The sequence below is a fragment of the Symphalangus syndactylus genome, chromosome 13, assembly GCF_028878055.3.
Source record: "Symphalangus syndactylus isolate Jambi chromosome 13, NHGRI_mSymSyn1-v2.1_pri, whole genome shotgun sequence".
NCBI lineage: Eukaryota > Metazoa > Chordata > Mammalia > Primates > Hylobatidae > Symphalangus > Symphalangus syndactylus.
The window spans coordinates 100,985,723-100,998,650 of record NC_072435.2 but is presented as its reverse complement, the minus strand read 5'-3'; the positions used below and the strand labels follow the sequence as shown (position 1 = coordinate 100,998,650).

The following is a 12,928-nucleotide window of genomic DNA, read 5'->3' as shown; positions in this document are numbered from 1 at the left end:
ATTTCGAATGATTTTGTAAACAGCCTGGGGACTAGGTAGAGGCTTATCACTTGGGCACAGCTACAGCAGAGAGCTTCTACCAGAGCAATGCCAAGCAGAAATATGGTGTCAAAGTCACCACAGAGAGTCCTCACTAAGGCAATGCCCAGTGGAGCCATGGGAGCAAAACCACCTCAGAGACCCCAGAACTGTAGCACTACCAGCATGCAATACTTGCCTAAGAAAGCTGCAGGCACAAGACCCCAACCAAAGAGAGCTCAAATATGAGCTGAGCCTAGCAAAGCCATGGGGGCAGGGCTGCCTGAGGCCCTGTGGGCTAAACCCCCACCCCAGTGTGCCCAGCATGTAGAATACAAAGTCAAAGGGTATGATTACCCAACATTTTCCAGGGAAAATGTTGTTTTCTGTTAGGTTTTGGACTCACTTGGGTTCAGTTACCCCTTTTCTTGCCTATTTCCCCCTTTTGGAATTGAATGGGAATGTCTTTCCTATGACTGTCCCACCATTGTATTTTGAAAGTAGACAACATGTTTTTAGTTCACAGGCTCACAACTGGAGGAAATTTGACTCAGAATGAATCATGTCTTGAGTCTCACCTATATCTGATTTAGATGAGACTCTTGAGTTGTTGCTGAAATGAGTTAAGACTTTCGGGACCTTTGGGATAGAATACATGTATTTTGTATGTGAGAAGGGTATGAGTTTTGGGGGATCAGGAGTGGAAATGCCATGGATTGAATGTCCCCTCCAAAACCCATGTTGAAATTTAATTTCCATTATAACAGTATTGGGAGGTGGGACTTTTAAGAGGTGAGTAGCCCATGAATAAATTAATGCAGTTATCACAAAAGTGGGTTAGTTCACATGGGAGTGGGTTCCTGGTAAAAGGATGAGGTTTGGCCCCCATTTATCTCTCACACACATTTGTTCTCTTGCCATGTAACATCTTCTGCCATGTTTTGATGCAGCAAGAAGGCCCCCACCAGATGCAACCCCTCAATCTTGGACTTCCCAAGCTCCAGAATGATAAGCCAAATAAATCTCTTTTCTTTATAAATTACCCAGTCTGATATTTTGTTATTGCAGCAGAAAAAGGACTAAGACAACAACAAACCTACTCTCACAATACAACACATAACACTGTTTTGGTCAACAATGGACCACAAATACAACACTGGTCCCAAGAGATTATAAGGGGACTGAAGAATATCTATTGCTTAGTGATGTCTTGATGATTCTGACCCTGTGCAGGCCTGGTCTAATGTTTGTACCTATGTCTTAGTTTTTAATAAAAAAATAAAAGTTTTAGAAGTTAAAAAAATTAAAAATAGAAAAAAGTTTATTGAATAAGGATATAAAGAAAACAGTCTTATGCAGCTGTACAATGTTTTTGCATTTTAAGCTGTGTTATTATGGGAGTCAAAAAGTTTTTAAAAATTTAAATGTTTATAAATTAAAAAGCTACAGTAAGCTAAGGTTAATTTATTATTGAAGAAATAAAATATTTTTATAAAAATTTAGTGTAGCCTAAGTGTACAGTGCTTATAAAGTCTACAGTGGTGTAGAGCAATGTCCTAGGCCTTCACATTCACTCAGCACTCACTCATTGACTCACCCAGAGCAACCTCCAGTCCTGCAAGCTCTAGTCATGGTGAGCGCCCTAAACAGGTATATCATTTTTATCTTTTATACTGTATTTTTACTTTACCTTTTCTATGTTTACATACATAAATACTTACTATTGTGTTGCAATTGCCTACAGTGTCCAATACAGTAATATGCTCTACAGATTTGTGGCCTAGGAGCAATAGGCCATATCATATAGCCTAGGTGCGTAATAGACTAGACTATACCACCTATGTTCGTGTAAATGCACTCTATTATGTTAGTACAACAAATCAAATCACCTAACAACACATTTCTCAGAATGTATCCCCTTTGTTAAGGGGTGCATGGCTTAGCTGACTTGAAATTCAAACTCACAAAGTCAATTTGCAATAAAACAATATATCCTGTGGTCAGGGTGGCTTTGATATCATGAGAGGAAACTCCAAGAAGGCTACTCTGGCAGTCCCATTGTCCCTCTACATTCCCAACCCCATAACCCATGTGAAAGTCAGAATCTGACAAAGTTGACTGACACCCCAACAACTGGGTCTCCCTGTAGGATTCCAACTGGTATTTTCCAGCTATGTCTTCCCATAAGCAATTTACAAGCTTTGTTAGCTGCATCATCAAAATTTCAAAAACAGCAGTCTGCTTTTCTCAGCAAAGAAAATAGTGTGAGAGAGAGAAAAAAAGAGAGAGCTTTTCCAAAGAGTATTAAAAAGCCAAGAATCAATTGTATGATATCATTGAAACTTTGGGTGGTCTTCCCTCGCCCCCTCACAATTCCTGGCTTTCTAGCCCTAAGTAGTCTTGACTTAAGATATCTTGAAGATCACCAGAAACAGTCTTGCAGATCATGCATGAAGCCTTATCTTTTTCTTATTATGCTTTTATTTCAGAGGTCACCCATCTACAGCGCTCCAGGAGGCTCACAGCATTAATGAATCCCTTGCTGAATTTACAGTAGCAGCTCTCAGCCCACACATTAGTGCCACTTAGACAGAGATCAGATTTCCTTTCTAAGCCAAAACTTCAATAACTCACAGATCAGCCAGCTGAACTCTCTTTCTGACTTACAGATTGAATAGTGCAGGGGAAGGAGCTGTGATGGAGCAGAAAATAAAAAACAAGATCCAACGCAACCATTTTCCCATTTTTAAATCTCTAATCTTGTTTCCAAAATAATTGTTATTTGCTCCAAGAAGAATAGGGAGCTCTTTGCTCTAGGTTAAACAGAGAATGGTTCTTGGGATACTTGTAAAAGTGTTTGATCAATTATTTCCAATTAATAATCATTTACTAGCTGAGCGACATTAAGAGTCCATTTCTCTGAATATCAGCATTGTTTTTCTTGTTTGAAACTTAGATGAACTATTGTGTTGGAAAACTTAAAGCCACAAAAGTGACCATTTTAATAGGCTTAGGGGAATTATGTCAGGTTAAGAATGATTAACATAAGCCTAAACACCTAAGTATATAATAAGACTAGTACTGTGATTCTTTGCAATCAGATATGCATAAAGATGATAAAGGTGAATAGACCCAGTTACGTAGCTAGAGAAATGAACCTAATCAGCTTCCTTTTCCAGAAAGAGAGGAAGAAAATGGCCCCTAAGAATATAACTGGGCTCTTGTTAATGGTAATTCCAAAGCTTCCCCTGGGTCTCTGTGAAGCTCGGGATAGAATATGTTTTTTTTTATTTCCAGTAGGCTAGAGGGAGCATAATTTTTGTTTCTCTTTTTTGAGACACAGTCTTTCTCTGTCACCCAGGCTGGAGTGCAGTGGCACGATCTCGGCTCACTGCAACCTCCACCTCCTGGGTTCAAGCGATTCTCCCGCCTCAGCCTCCTGAGTAGCTGAGATTACAAGCACGTGCCCCACGCCCAGCTAATTTTTGTATTTTTAGTAAAGACAGAGTTTCACCACGTTGGCCAGGCTGGTCTCAAACTCCTGACCTCAAGTGATCCACCCCCACTCAGCCTCCCAAAGTGCTAGGATTACAGGCGTGAGCCACTGCACCTGGCAGATGGGGCATAATTTGAAGATCACCAGAAACAGTCCTGCAGATCATGCATGAAGCCTTATCTTTTCCTGATTATGCTTTGAAAGCATATCATTTGAAAGCCAGTCAAGGAAAATGGGCAGGAACTTCATCATGGGAAAGATGCTTTGCTACCATTTGAGATTTGACTATGCTATAATTGAGAATTCGCATTGGTTCTTGGGAACGGTGTGTGTGTGTGTGTGTGTGTGTGTTGGGTGTGTATGTGGTGTTTGAGGTGGGAGGGTTCCAACAATTACTAGCTGGAAAATCAGAAGAATGAAAGAGTCTAGGCTACAACTCACGCTGCTGTGGGGACCTCCAACAATACTTCATGTGGGTGCCAAGGACCACCATGGACTGCACCATAGACCATAGACTTCACCATGGGGCTTAGAGTATTAAGACTCAGCCAGCCCTACCACACCCCACTCTTCCCCAGGCTGTGCTAAAAACACAATATCTGAGGGCAACTGTTGACTTACCACTGCAGCAATGCTCCAGGGCAATTTCTCTCAATAACTCAGGAAAGGAAGGATTGCTCCTGTGAACAGAAGTTTTCTGAAAGTTGGACATAGAGAACACAACAGAAGAAGTATGTACTCAGAGAGGCCTTACCTGGGACAAAGGGTTGATGTTAGGAAATGGGGATTCCCATTGAGCCCAACAGGAAGTGAAGAGTTTTAACTCCCTGGGGGCTTTTTCCTAGGGTGGGAATATTATTAATAATAATTAGCACACAATTTCAAAGTGCATCCCTGTTAGCTATCCTCAATCCTGCACTGAAGTCTGATGCTCAGATACAGACTGGAATAGCCAGGCTTTGTGGCGTAAAGGGGGGGGGCAGGGACAGAATATGTGGCCTGCCTATCTCCGCCTCTCTGCTACCATTAGTGAGAACAGAGCAGCATCCTGGCAAGGGCTCTGTGTCCTGTTGCTCCAGGCAGGGATTAGCACAGCTGGGATTGGCAGAGGAACACAAGGTACTAGTCATTCCTCCAGGGCTCTACCTTCCTCCCCAACCCCTCCCATTTCCAACCCATCTTCTTTCCCAAAATCGTTGGAGAGAGAAAATTGGAACTTAGTTTTTAAATTATTTAGCATACCTTTAGGAACTTGAAACCATGTATCACTTTAATACCTTTTGATGGCTAACAAGTGGTTCACCTCGATGCAATAAGCAGGGATAAGCAATGGTCTGGGATGCTTCTGATCCATTTGGAGATCCTGTTGGATTTTGCTTTAAAACATCACTGATGGCTGTCAACCTCTTTTCCATTTCTGCCTCTCCCAGTCTCTCCATTTAGGCTTCATCACCTCATACCGAAAATACTGAAATATTCTCCAATGAACTGTCTTCAGTTTCTCCCTGTTGCAAAATCATCCTATATCTCAGTGCCAAAATTTCCCAAAGTATCACCACACACACACACACACACACACATACACAAACACACACACACTCACATAACCATTTTATCCCAATTTGCCTAGAACTTTCCTGGATTTAGCATGAAAGTCCCATGTGTCAGGAAACTTCTCAGTTCCAGGAAAACTGAGACAGTTCAATCTAACAGGTCAACCTAATACATACATAAGCACACATGTGCTCTCTCTCATTCTCTCTCTCTCTCTTTCAATGACTCACCATTGCTTGCAGTGCTTCAAATGTAGTGAGTATTCAATTATTGTGGATGGAAGGATGAATGGATGCATGGATGGATGAAAGAAATGGGCTAATTCGAGGCAAAATTCATACTCATCCTTCTACAATGTTATAAAATGTAATGAAGAGGTGTTGTTTAGTTTGTTTTAACATTGTTTGGCTTATAAAGCAATTTTGCCATATTAGTATTCAGAATACTCCGTATATGTATCATATATTCCCCTCACATCACAGATGAGGAACCCAATCCTTGGGGAGGCTAGCTAACTTGTCCAAGGACATACAGCTAATGGAGGAAAGGTAGTAATCCAACCCAGGTTCATGTTTCTAGACACTTTCAATGTCATTCCCTTCTACTTTGCTCACTCCTCTGCTCTATTTAAGTTGATCTGTTTCCATTCTCTAAATAGGCAACAAATAACCCTATTCTTGCTTCCAGATATTTTCTCAAGCCATCCCTTTAGCAAGGAATGTCTTCACATTTCTCCACTGAATCATAATCCCAATGGTTATCATTTACTGAGCACTTACTACATGTTGTGGGAGGAGAAATAATTTAGATGATGGTACACTGGCTCTTAAATATTTTGGCCTATGAGTGACATGCATTGGTGTCATTCACATTTCACTGGTTAGAACTAATCTGTGGCACACCTGAGTACAAAGTGGCTAGGAAACAAAGTTATCCCATATGCCCAGGAAGGAGAGTAGAACCAGACAAGAGAGAGCACTGGAAGGCCCTATAAAGAAGCCAAAGCCAATGTTTGCCTTATTAACTGGAACTCATGGTAGACAAACTGGGGAGAAGGAAAAAGGAACACTGAGCTTCAGAGACCCAAGAGTTGGTCCCCTACAGGCAAAACAGGGCATGCCAAGAAAGTGAGCTATGACTTGGTGACTAACACAGGAAAAAAAGTGGTTCATAGTTGATACTCCATCTCAGGACAGGACTCTTGTTCTCAGACAGGGGATCAGAAGTCAGTACTGGGGCATTGCTTCTTTGGGTCACCCTACCAGTGAATGTGACTTTAAAATGCCTAGGCTCCTCATGAAAGCTTATCTACACAGTCATACAAGATAACAGGACTGTGTGACAGCAACTCAAGTAGATACCAAACCTGAGTCCTGGGACAGGTGTATCTCTCCATCACTAGTGCACATACACACCCATGCACATGCTCACAAACACACACACACATGCACACCAGACTACAGAAGGCAGGATTTATATATTCTGCCCTTAGCTCTCTTGCCTGGAGAACTCAACTGAGGCACCCATTGCAAGAAACCTCACCTCTTGAGAAGTAAAATGCTCAAAGAGTTCATCAGTCTGAGTGATTTAACAACTAAACTCTCTGAAATGTGTTTGCTGAAAGCAGAGTCTTTGTTTAACTTGAGAACTGAGTTAGGATTGCGTCTATACGTTGGCCATGTGGTACTGGGCAGGGAGGGTTAGCATCCATAACAGACATTCAATAGTATTTGTTAACAATGCTGTTAGTGGTGGTGGCCTTGAGCACAGTATCTCTGATCTTGAATTTAATGTTGAAATATACACACAGGATAAAACTGTCTCTCTACCAAAAGCCCACTAGTGTCATCAAGCAGACAGAATATGAGTCTGGCCAACCCTGAAGAACCTCCATGTGCCAATTCTTAGGACTACAAAGATAAATTATTTTGAGATTTTGCTTGAATATCTGGAAACTGAATATTTTCAAAATAACTGATTTTTAACTGAATTAAACCAAATGGTTCTAAACTATTCTGTGTGTACAGATACAATATGTTGTGCCCACCCAAAGGACAATAATTTGGCAATTTCTAGCTTGAGCCAAGTAATTCATTCATAATTAATTAATACTAATTTAATTTGTAATATTGCCAAAGCCAATGGTCACAAAATTGTGGTATGGGATGGTCATTTTTACAGCAAACAGACACATCTCTGGGGTTTCCAACAGCAAAACTAAACTACTGATTTTGGTGAGCCTGAAGTAAATTATTAACTTACTGTTATCATTGTCCTAGTACATGCCTGAGGAAGTCTCTCTTTTTATCCTGGTAGAGATTTGTTTCAGCTTACATTCTCCAATCCTCACAACTGGATTCAATTTCACTCCATTTGTATGGAAAGCCTAGTTATGCTAAGGATGATATTTATATCTCAGGCTACAAAGATAATGATAATAATAATTGCCATTTCATCATACTCATTTTACAGATGAGAAAACTGAAACAGAAAGGTCACCTCAGCTGTTGCAAAGTAATAAATGGCAAGACTGGAATTTAGAGAAGGGCTGTGTAGCCCCAAGGTCCACTCGTAACCATTACTGCACAGCCCTACCCTCAGAGGACTTGCATTCCTGTTCTTGGATGTGCAGAATGCATCACCTATAACATCTGCAGGCACCCCAAGACATCTGCATCACCCCCAAAGTTAGGTCCGTCCCATCCCCACCTTGCCCCATCCTGCTCCTTTGTCTTACATTTCAGTCCTCTGAGAGTTGGAAAGCTGGCCCAAGCCCCAATCTGAGCCACTCTGCTTGATCCAAGCCAACATCCCCCCAAGAACTCAGACTGCTGCTCCCCTAGAACGCAAGTCCTTCTAACCCAATATAAAGGTAGTACAGGGCAGTTAGGAAGAGCTTACAGTTAGACTCACTGCTCTGAGGCTCAGTTTCCTTATTTATAAAGTCAATATAATATTCTCTGCCTTTAAGGTTGAATGAAATAATCTACGTAAAGTGCTCAGTACAGGGCTTGTCTCCTGGGGGCTCCCATCTGCCATGAATATCTCAACATTGTAGTTGGCCAAAAAATTAGACCACTCTCCCTGCATAGCATTAAGAATGCTTAACTCAACTTGTACACTCCTTGGATGCTTTGCACTGCCATGTCCAGTGTCTACCTCTGAAACCAAGCCAGTTTCCCCAGCCCACATCATATTGGCTGAGGGATCAAAGCCCTTGTTTCTCTCTGGCAGCCTTGGCTGAGAGCCCAGCATGCCTGCTCCTGTTTCCCCACTTCAGAGTAGTGCTATTCGGTAGAATTTCCTAGTATACCACATGTGGCTGTGGCTAGTGACTGTCATACTGGACAGAACAGGTATGCAGTATGGTCAACCAGGTGTGTTCCCTGTCTCTCTACTCTGAGTCCTTATATCACCCTATATGGGGTTGCTTAGCCACTCACAGTAAAGTCCTGCCCCACAGGTAACTCACCACACACCCGTTGGCTCCTACAGATGAGCCTGTGATGGCATCTAGCGCATTTGCCTCGGTATTGAGAAATACACCTCCCAGGTAACAACCCCTGTAGGGGTCACTGGAAGGTAAAGAGGAAACAGACAAGCAATCCAGCAGTGGGACTGCAGCAGCCAGAGCTGAGAAGGGGTGTATATAATTACATATCCCAGAGCCGGAGAGGATTAGAAGTGCTACAGAAGTGAATGTCAGGCAACATGATATTCCACAGGTGTGAAAGTAGCGTTTCTACAGAGTTGGCCAACACTCTCTAAATCAAAAATATCTGCTGCCGAATGGGGGGAGAAAGAAAGTGAAGTGAATCATAAATTAGAGTCAAATGGGATAGGAGAGACAGTACAGAGTAGTTAGCCCAGCAGATCATACAAACTTGACTGCCCACAACTTGCTCCAAAGGTTGAGTCCTTTATCAAAGGGATGTGTGATTTAAATTGAAATTTTACATTTAAAAAAAACGATTTTAGGCCGGGCGTGGTGGCTCACGCCTGTAATCCCAGCACTTTGGGAGGCTGACGCTGGCGGATCACAAGGTCAGGAGATCAAGACCATCCTGGCTAATATGGTGAAACTCCGTCTCTACTAAAAAATGCAAAAAAAAAATAGCCGGGCATGGTGGCAGGCGCCTGTAGTCCCAGCTACTCAGGAGGCTGAGGCAGGAGGATGGCGTGAACCCAGGAGGCGGAGCTTGCACTGAGCCGAGATCACACCACTGCACTCCGGCCTGAGTGACAGAGCAAGACTCCATTTCAAAAAAAAAAAAAAAAAATTTTACAGATGAGGAAGTTGAGGCTTAGGAAGGTTAAGTTATTTACTCAAGTTCATGCAGTTTATAAGACTTATAACTGTGGGATTCCAGATTTTCATCCTCAGTGATCCAGAATTCACAAGGGAGGTGAGGAGGTCATTTTATTGATCCGAGCATCAAGTGAAAATAAAAATGGATATGGAATCAAGGCCATTTTAGTACCTGATGGGATGCGTGGGACCCAAGAGCAGAAGGGAAGGATTCAGGAATAAGGATCTTATTTAAGGATCCAGATGACGAGCTGGGTTTTTAATGTGTTGATCTGTAGGTTGCACTGCGATAACTAATTCAAAATGATCAAAAGTAGTTGGAAATGCATGACTAAAGCTATGATGAGAAGTTGGAACTGGAGATAGAAGTATCAACTGAGGAATTTTTGCAAAGCATACAAAATCTCAGAAGAACAAAGAGAAAGCAGCAATAGCCAAAGAATTGCCAGAGAGGAGACATTGACAGAAAACTGACATCAATTCCCCAGCATGCGCCACTTTTGCTGGGTAGTTGTACCAATCTTTATTTCACCTCATTATCCACACGACAAACGCGTCAGAGAGATATGAGAGCAAACACTTGCCTTTTTCCTTTAAACAAATATTCTCTTTTTCTAGCAACTTCTCACAGGCTGGGGTTGGGGATTCTGTCCTCCAACCTGTGGTGGAAATGCATCCAGGGGAGACTACATCCAGGGCAAGGGCATCATGTGACCTAGGCTGAGCCAATAATGCCTCCCATTTCCCTCGTCACAGTGATTGCTTGAGGGATAGGCACAAGGCCCAATCAACTTCAGTGAGACCCAGTGGGGCTTCAGCTAGGAATGTGGGGACGGGGTCTGGCTGGCTTTCCTTTAGAATTCAAGCCTGAGATGTGCGGGGAATGCAGCAAATGTAACTGTCTTTCTATCATTTGAAACCTGAGATTGGAGTCAAAACTAAGGAATTGCAGCAGAAAGGAAGAAATTGGGTCCTCTGGTGACTATTGAGTCATGAATCGAAATATGCCTAAAGTGAGAACCCACAACCTTTCCACTCACGTGAGCCAGGAAATTCTGTTTGGGCTGAGTTTTCTAGTATTTGCAGCAGAAGAATCCCTACCTGATGCAGAAATTACCCACATTTTCCAGCTGAGGCAAACAGAGGCCTCAAGAGATTAGCTAACTTGCCCAAGTTCACACAAATAACTAAGCCAAAATTTGAAGCCACTTTGTTTCATCTTGAAAAGCTGGTGAGGAAGACAAACTGGATTTTTAACTGACTGCAATATGACAAACATATGTGAAAAAAGAAAGACACAATAGGAAGATAGAGTGAAAGAAGGGCAGAGAGTGAAGGACAGTGTAATTGAGGTACAAGTTTCAATGACATCTGAAGATTCTGAAAATCTGGGGTTTTCCTGGTACCCCACCTCTCCCAGTGACTCAGTAAGATAGGAAATCAAGGCTAACTCTGATTACCTAGTTGACTATTTTAAATTCCAGCCATTTATAGAGCACTAATTAGAAGTCATTTCAAGCAAAACATCTGTTCATTGATTTGCTGAAACATCAATATCTGCTGTCTATGAGAATAATTTGCATTTCATTGCTAAGGAAAAACATTAGTACCTGGAAACCAAAGAAAGCAAATCTAGACCCACGAAGATCCTCAGTTTTCAGAAGGCAAACCACCATGAATTATTCTAATTATTTGACCTTTTCATTCCAGAATAATCGAAAGCGAGCACCTGCAAAGGGAGTGAGGTGAAGTATCTAGTTCATAGCAGCCCTCAACAGGTATTCTGTTTTTGAGGTTCCATGTTTTCAAATTTCCAATTTTGTATTCTTCTTCATAAATACATTTATTTGTTTCCATGTAAAAGCATTTTAGGTATTTATCAACTATTTATTTCAACAAATCTACTAGTGAAACTTATTCTCTGATTGCATGCACCCCATGTGTCTTGCGACTTCGCACACATTAAGAACACCAACACCCCGGGTGTTACAGATTAGAGAAACTGGGATAACAGTGGCACAAAACAGTGGATCCCTGCTTGCTGCTTTCCAGCACCTGTTCTGAGTGTTTTTCATATATTAACTCATTAAGAAAACTGAGTCACAAAGGACTAAGTGGCTTGCCCAAAGTCACAAAAATTGTGAGGGGTAGAGTTAAGGTTTGAATGCAATTATCTGGCTCCTGACCACTAGGCTATATGCCTCTCAAGTTCCTCAGTTCTTGACATAAAACTCTACCTGTCATCTGAGAACTATAATAGTGTGTTAGAACACTCTGCTACACTATGCTGTATTATACTATCTTATACCATACTATAGTATATTATTCTACACTATTGCACTATGCTATGCTACACTATATTATACTGTGCCTCACTATATTATGCTACACTATACTACACTATGCTATATTATACTGTATCACACTATATGATAAGTAAGTAGGCACAGACTCTGGGGGTGACTCGTTAGTATCTGTCAAAATTCTACGTGCTCACCCCTGAAACCAGGCAACCCCATTTTTAGGAATCCATCCTAGTGAAAGACTTGCAGAAATGGACAAAGCACACACAGGCACACTTGCCACACTGCTTGTTAAAGGGGAAAATTCAAAAAGTCTAAATAGCCTTTGACACTGGAATTCTTTCATTCTAGACATTCCTACAGTGGATTGCCATTAAGCCATTATAAAGAACAAGGTCAGTGTTTATGTGTGGCATGGAACGTTCTCTAAGGTACAGGATTAAGTGAAAAGGGCGAGTTACAGAAAGATATGTACAGAATGAGGCAGGGATTTAGACATTTAGGTTGAAAACAACATAAACTGTATTTTTGTGCATGAAGCAGGCTCCATGATAAATAGCAGTAGGGATTTCAGTGTTTGACAATGGTTAATAGTGGCCCAAGAGACACCTAGATAGTAGACAGTGCAGTTATTTACCAGAAGCAAAAAGAGTGACAGGCACACTGGGGGTGTAAGAAAATGGCCCCCTTTATCCAAGATGCTTAAGAAACTAGAAGAATGTCCTGCAGAATAGCATGGGGGCAAATCAAAAAGGACTTTGAGGGGATGTGGCATGGAATACAGATTGATGATAACCCTGGCCTGGCCCTTTGCTCTGACTGTTCAAAAGGTTGTCTGCATCCCACAGAGAGATGACTCGCGTGGCTTAAAGTCGCCCAGCTATACCTGTAATCCCAGCACTTTGGGAGGCCATGGCAGGCAGATCACGAGGTCAGGAGTTCAAGACCAGCCTGGGCCAACATAGTGAAACCCCATCTCTATTAAAAATATAAAAAATTAGTTAGGCGTGGTGGCACATGCCTGTAATCCCAGCTACTCGGGAAGCTGAGGCGGGAGAATCACTTGAACCCGGGAAGCAGAGGTTGCAGTGGTGGAGATGGCGCCATTGCACTCCAGCCTGGGCCACAGTGCAAGACTCTGACTTGAAAAAAAAAGTCACCCAGCTACATAGGGACTGAGGTGGCATTGCATACCAGATGCCTGTAACTCCAAAGCACTCCACTTTCAACCCACTCAACTCTAAATTG

The 12,928-nt window shown here is 42.0% G+C and overlaps 1 long non-coding RNA gene across 2 annotated transcripts; it reads left to right on the top strand.

Moving 5' to 3' along the window:
* Nucleotides 1-10,180: 10,180 nt before the first annotated feature.
* On the top strand, nt 10,181-12,680 carry LOC129460930 (uncharacterized). 2 transcript variants are annotated; one of them, XR_008650330.2, is made up of 3 exons: nt 10,181-10,390; nt 11,088-11,155; nt 12,032-12,680. It is a non-coding gene; the product is annotated as an uncharacterized lncRNA (long non-coding RNA). The 2 variants fall into 2 exon arrangements; XR_010115040.1 differs by having other exon boundaries at nt 10,181-10,729.
* The last annotated feature ends 248 nt before the right edge of the window (nt 12,681-12,928 follow it).